Here is a 6,531-nt window from a genome sequence, read left to right on the forward strand (position 1 = left end):
AAACCACTTATATTTAGGGAGTTCAACATGAGTAGCAAATGATTCACAAAAGGAGGCTACTATCTCAGAGTCAAGTCCATATTTAGTGCTAAAGTTTTGAAAAGCATCGGCATCCATAAAAGATTTAACATAATCAAATGTAAGTTTAATCACTGGTATGCGTTGGTGCTAAACAAACGGTTTTTAACCCCTTTCTGTGACGGCATTCGGAACCGCCGCCAAGTGAGTGTGGGCGATAGGGGGGGTCCTTCCCACACGACCCAGAAAACGTTGGGGAAATGCCCTCCTGGGACACACGCTCGGCAAAATGAGGTCGTGTGCGTCCGGCGAGCACTCAAATACAAAAATACATAAAGTAGTGCTAAAAAAATATAATTATGCAGGAGAAATCATTTCCGGTCGTAAGTACACCCCACACAGTCAGTCACCTCTACAAGGGAAACGTTTGCGTAAGGTGGCGTAACGCAAACAGTTTTGAAGAGAATGCCATGTGTGATTGTTCATTGATCCAACATCGTTTATTCCTAGAAACTGTGTGCATTGCCTGAGGTCATCGCCCATGGTGTTTTCTCATTAACCGTTTGCAATAGGAAAACCCAATTAGCAAGCTAAATGGCCAATTAGTAGGCTAATTTCCCTATTATTAATAATACATTAACTAATCTAATTGGCATTCATATTAAGCACATAATATATTCCATTTCCGTATTAAGGAAGCATGATTTCATAATTTAAATGCATCGGAGTACAACATGATATAGCTTCATTACTCAGCTACCCCATTACACAACTGCACCGGCAGCGAGTTTCACATGCAGCATCTAGAACCTTTCGAAATTACCATCAGAGACAGTACATAGAGAGATGCATATCATCTGGAAAACTGCTGAAGCGGAAGGCGAATATTGAGCCTTCATTCATGTTGAAGGTCTCTGCAACTTTAGGCCAGTACCTGTGGATGATTGACCGTCCATCCTTCGACCTCTTCAGGAACACTTCAATATTGAACTGTCGGTGTTGTATGAAAACTTTCCTCACCTCCTGACCACAGAGGTGGTTTGAGAGGTAATCATTAGTGAACCCTGAAAACAAGGATGTGCATAAATATCTTCTCTATATTGGAAACGGGGCAAAGGAATAAAAAAGGCATGGTATAATAGTTAGTACCATCTTGTAAACCTCAGTGCTTCCCATTGTTTCCCTACAACACATATAAGGTAGTTAGTAATCAATTTAAGTAAGGGTTCGCATGCTATCAGTAAAATATGTTGATGAAAAATAAGTACATTGCAGATTCATCAGATTAATTCAAGCCACATGGAAAACCCATTTATCCAAACCAAGCATGATTAAGAACTAGGAAATATAGCACTTGCATATGTTTCTCATGTATTAAGTGCAGCCAAATTCGATTTATTCCTCACATGGTATACAATAAGAGAATGCAGCCACAACAATTGAACATCACATTGCAGAATTGAACCAAGCAGTTAACTAAACACCACAACAAATGAACCAAACGTTAATTGAGCACCACATTGCACAATATAACATACTCCTAATAGAAGATCAGACAGTTAACCAAACCAAGCATGCTTAACAACTTGGAAATATAGCAATTGCATTTGTTTCTCATGTATTTAGTATAGCCAAATTTGATTTATTCCTCACATGGTATACAATAAAAAAATGCAGCCACAACAATTGAACATCGCATTGGAGAATTGAACCAAGTAGTTAACTAAACACCACAACAAATGAACCAAATGTTAACTAAGCACCACATTGCACAATATAACATACTCCTAAGAGAAGATCAAACAGTTAACCAAACCAAGCATGCTTAACAAATTGGAAATATTGAACATCACATTTGCAGAATTGAACCAAGCAGTTAACTGAACACCACATTGCACGACATATAGAACATATACACTATATCAGAAGATTGCATGGTAAAATTAGATATCATAGTTCACTAGAATTTGTTAAGGAAAGGAAGTAGCTAGCAAACTGAACATGTATCCTTATAGTGAGCTAATAAGAGAAGCTACTCCTCATTGTCGGAGATATCGATGACGATTGGCTCCTTGGACATGGAAGAGGGCGAGGCCTCCGCATCGTGGGTGCCCTTGTTGTAGTGGTGAGTTTCCTGAGCCACTCCAGGCACCAACCTGCTGGCTCTCGAGATGAGGTAAGCACGTGCATGCTGAGAAAACACCTCGTAGTCTTCGTCAAAGGAACCGACAGTGGCCTCGAGAAAACACCATGAACTGTCATTTAAAGCAGCCAACCGCGTCGCGACATCGGTGCGCGAGGCGTCAACGGTGGCCTCGACGACGAGGTGCTCCTCCATGATCTGGGGGTTAGCACGAATGGCAGCCATGGCGACCTCATCCACGAGTGCGGCCGCGATTTGCTTCTCCGCTGCCAAATGCTCCTTGAGGTCCTGGCTTTACTGCGTGCACCATGGCTTAGGCCGGTGCTTATTTGGTGGTTGGGTCGGTGACTTGGGTGGAAGGTGTCGCGCTCGCGCTAGCGGTCAGGGCATGTGGTATGCGGAAGTAGGAGGAGGATGGGGGTCGGGTGTGGATTACCTACTTGGATAGGCGAGGCCGAGCAGCGTGAAGGAGGGTCGCCGGTGAGGAGGCGGCGGTGATGCAAGCAAGGAGTGAAGGTTTTAACTTGGAAAGGAAGGCGGAAACAGGGGAAATGTGGCTTTTGGTAAGGGGGAGGGGCGGGGAGGTAGATATTTCCGCGGAAGCAGAAAATTTAGAATCGCTTCAGCCAAAAAACTGACATGCAAAGTGTCATCAGACACGGCTCCTTATCAGAGCGGGCTGTGGACTGTAGCCATCGCACCTTCTCGCGTAAGCTGTATGCGTACTATACTCCGACGGTGCTATAAGATATTTTGTGCTGCATCTCACACGGTTGGTTATAATAAACTATGTGGGATCTACTTGATTTTTCGTCTTGATTTGAATTACATAACGGGGTCACAGCGGCCATGGACGGTGTTTTAATTGCTAGACCTTTTATCTGCAGTGATCATGCAACTATATGTGTGTCATAAAAGAATTGGAATTATTCAAGGTTCATTTGGACATTTTTATGCATGAAGTGAGTTTTCAATGCATTTATGTGCATAATTCAAATTTTAACTACATGCACATGCTCCAGTGCATATAAATTGGTTGAAAAATCAAATCTTTGTCCTTGGGTGCATGCTTAGGTCCCATGCAAGAAATGGGAATGAATGTGAAACACCCTACCACCGTCACTCGGCCGCAAACATTGAGATACCTGGTTTTTAAATTCTAGTAAATGCAAAACTCGTATGAAATTCATGAAACTTGGCATGCTATCATGGAGCGGCATCAATATGCCATGGTAATTTTTTTGTCCCATTTGGGGCAGGTTTGGGTGTATGCTTCTCACAAACCAGAGCTTCTCACAACAAGCATGATGGTTTCGGTAGGGAACGCCCCACCTTTGGGGCCGAAACAATATCCATTGCCTCTTATTGCTTTCAAAATTTTTCTCGTGTCAACATATAACAACAGGAGTGTTGTGTCAATTTTTGTAATTTTTCGGGGTTTGTTTGGACATTTTTATGCATTAAATGAGTTTTCAATGCATTTATGTGCATAATTCAAATTTGAACTACATGCACATGCTCTAGTGCATATAAATTCGTTGAAAAATCAAATCTGTGTCCTTGGGTGCATGCTTAGGTCCCATGCAAGAAATGAGAATGAATTTCAAACACCGGGGCACCGTTGATTGCCGGCAAAACATTAAGATGCCTAGTTTTTAAATTCTAGTAAATCCAAAACTCGTCTGAAATTCATGAAACTTGGCACGCTACATGGAGCGGCATCAACATGCCGTGGTAAATTTTTTGTCCCATTTGGGGTAGGTTTGGGTATATGCTTCTCACAAACCAGAGCTTCTCACAACAAGCATGCTGGTTTCGGTAGGGAACGTCCCGCCTTTGGGGACAAAATGATATCCATTGCCTCTTATTGCTTTAATTTTTTTTCTCGTGTCAACATAGAACAACAGGAGTGTTGTGTCAATTTTTGTGATTTTTCGGGTTCGTTTGGACATTTTTATGCATTAAGTGAGTTTTCAATGCATTTATGTGCATAATTTAAATTTGAACTACATGCACATGCTCCAGTGCATATAAATTGGTTGAAAAATCAAATCTGTCTTCTTATGTGCATGCTTAGGTCCCATGCAAGAAATGGGAATGAATTTCAAACACCGAGGCATCGTTGATTGCCGGCAAAAAGTTGAGATACATGGCTTTTAATTTCTAGTAAATCCAAAACTCGTTTAAAATTCATGAAACTTGGCATGCTATCATGGAGCGGCATCAACATGCCGTGGTAAAAATTTTGTCCCATTTCGGGAAGGTTTGGGTATATGTTTGTCACAAACCAGAGCTTCTCACAACAAGCATGATGGTTTCGGTAGGGAACGTCCCACCTTTGGGAACGAAACGATATCCATTTCCTCTTATTTCTTCCAAAAAATTTCTCATGTCAACATAGAACAACATGAGTGTTGTGTCAATTTTTGTGATTTTTTGGGGTTTGTTTGGACATTTTTATGCATCAACTGAGTTTTCAATGCATTTATGTGCATAATTCAAATTTGAACTACATGCACATGCTCCAATGCATATAAATTGGTTGAAAAAAATCAAATCTTTGTCCTTGGGTGCATGCTTAGGTCCCATGCAAGAAATGGAAATGAATTCCAAACACCAGGGCACCGTTGATTGTCGGCAAAACATTGAGATGCCTGGTTTTAAATTCTAGTAAATCCAAAACTCGCCTGAAATTCATGAAACTTGGCATGCTATCATGGAGCGGCATAAACATGTCGTGGTAAATTTTTTGTCCCATTTGGGGCAAGTTTGGGTGTATGCTACTCACAAACTAGAGCTTCTCACAACAAGCATGATGGTTTCAGTAAGGAACGTCCCACCTTTGGGGACAAAACGGTATCCATTGCCTCTTAGTGGTTTGAAATTTTTTCTTGTATCAACATAGAACAACAGGAGTGTTGTGTCAATTTTTTATGATTTTTGGGGTGCGTTTGGACATTTTTATGCATTAACTAAGTTTTCAATGCATTTATGTGCATAATTCAAATTTGAACTACATGCACATGCTCCAGTGCATATAAATTGGTTGAAAAATCAAATCCGTGTCCTTGGGTGCATGCTTAGGTCCCATGCAAAAAAATTGCAATGAATTTCAAACACCGGGGCACCGTTGATTGCCGGCAAAACATTGAGATGCCTAGTTTTTAAATTCTAGTAAATCCAAAACTCCTCCGGTGCGCAGGTTCACCGGGAAGCGTGCGAGATGTTCAACGCAAGATTTGTGCATCTCTTCAACGCAAATGGTTCAGTGAAGTAGTAAGGTGGCAGAAAATAAACCAAAAATATATGTGTTGCCGCACGGCCCGTGTGCCGTGCGAGAAGGCGTGAGTTTACGGGACACATGCGAGCAGTCTATCGTGCAGGCATACCGGGAGGCATGCTGTCGGTGAGAACAACACCTATGGGATCACTGGGATCCCTTCTACGGTCGACGGGTGCGGGGTCGTGAGAAGAGAAGGTTTAGGAGCTAGCACACGGGTCGTTTACCCAGGTTCGGGCCGCGAGGATGCGTAAAACCCTAGTCCTGCTTTGGTCGATGTATTGGGTTATCTTGAGCTTCTTGAACTAGCTACGTTGGTTGTTCTGTTCAAAAAGCCGAATCCCTCTCCTCGCCGCCTCGGGCCTCCTTTTATAGGAAAAAGGGGCTGCCACAGTGGCACACAGGATATGGAAAGGCCTACAGTGCGCGAGCTTATCGCACGTGTAACACCCCAGATGTAACTTTCCCAATTTGTACTCCAACTCTTGCCATTTCCGGCGTTAAGTTATTTTATTTTCTCGGGTTCGGGTTTTTGTCTCCGTGTGTTGTTGTCATTGTCATGCATCTCATATCATGTCATCACGTGCATTGCATTTGCATACGTGTTCATCTCATGCATTCGAGCATTTTCTCCGTTGTTCGTTTTGCATTCCGGCGCTTCGTTCTCCTCCGGTGGTCATTTCTACCTTTCTTTCGTGTGTGGGGATTAAACATTTCTGGATTGGACCGAGACTTGCCAAGCGGCCTTGGTTTACTACCGGTAGACTGCCTGTCAAGTTTCGTATCATTTGGACTTCGTTTGATACTCCAACGGTTAACCGAGGGACCGAGAAGGCCTCGTGTGTGTTGCAGCCCAACACCCCTCCAATTTGGCCCAAAACCCACCTAAGCCTTCTCCATCATCTAGATCATTCGATCACGATCGCGTGGCCGAAAACTGCACCTCATTTGGACTCTCCTAGCTCCTCCTATGCCTATTTAAAGATCCCCCGAAATTCGGATCTCTTTCTCCCCCCGAAACCCTAAAATCGCCCCGCCACTGACGGACATGTCCGCCGCCTAAATCGGACGCGTCCGCCGCCGCGCCCCA

The sequence above is a fragment of the Triticum dicoccoides genome, chromosome 2A (genome assembly GCF_002162155.2).
Source record: "Triticum dicoccoides isolate Atlit2015 ecotype Zavitan chromosome 2A, WEW_v2.0, whole genome shotgun sequence".
Classification (NCBI taxonomy): domain Eukaryota; kingdom Viridiplantae; phylum Streptophyta; class Magnoliopsida; order Poales; family Poaceae; genus Triticum; species Triticum dicoccoides.